Genomic DNA, 628 nt, shown 5'->3' with positions numbered 1-628 from the left:
ACAACCGCCGGAAAAAGGGTAGGTACACATGACATAAGGAGAATGAAAATTCTTTTTTTCTTAATCTGTTTTCTTTGAATATCTATTTTACTTCCCCAAGCATCATCTATGACTTCGAAGAAATCGTTGTTCCCCCATACCCTTCATATTATCATTAATTATCATGATAACGTCCTTATCATATTAATACCATACTTGATGTTGATTTCCTGAAGGTCTTTATCGTAAATCTGTCATGTTATCTCCATATGGATTCGTATCTCCCACTTATCTTCGCTTACGATAAAAAATGTATATCCTGGTATGCAAAAATGGCTCTGGAATACCTTTTGCATTAAGGTAAAAGATATGAGGGAATCGTCAGTGCGTTCTATGCATGGAATTTTAACGATATTGCTATTCTAAATCGACCAGATTTATTTTTCACTATCTATATGTTATTATTTTAATTATCATTTTCGTATATTATCATTGTCATTTTCACTATCTTTTATTACTAGTTTCGTGTATATAAATATAATTTTCGTCAATTTTCCTATTTAATTTTAATATATTTGTATTCATTCATTCATTTGTTTATATGTTCAGTTTTGTTTCTTTGAAAGACATTTAGCGTAATTTTTTCTCG

This window comes from Penaeus monodon, chromosome 31 (genome assembly GCF_015228065.2).
Source record: "Penaeus monodon isolate SGIC_2016 chromosome 31, NSTDA_Pmon_1, whole genome shotgun sequence".
NCBI classification, from domain to species: Eukaryota; Metazoa; Arthropoda; class Malacostraca; order Decapoda; family Penaeidae; genus Penaeus; species Penaeus monodon.
The sequence above is the reverse complement of the archived record's forward strand: the minus strand, read 5'-3'. Positions refer to the sequence as shown.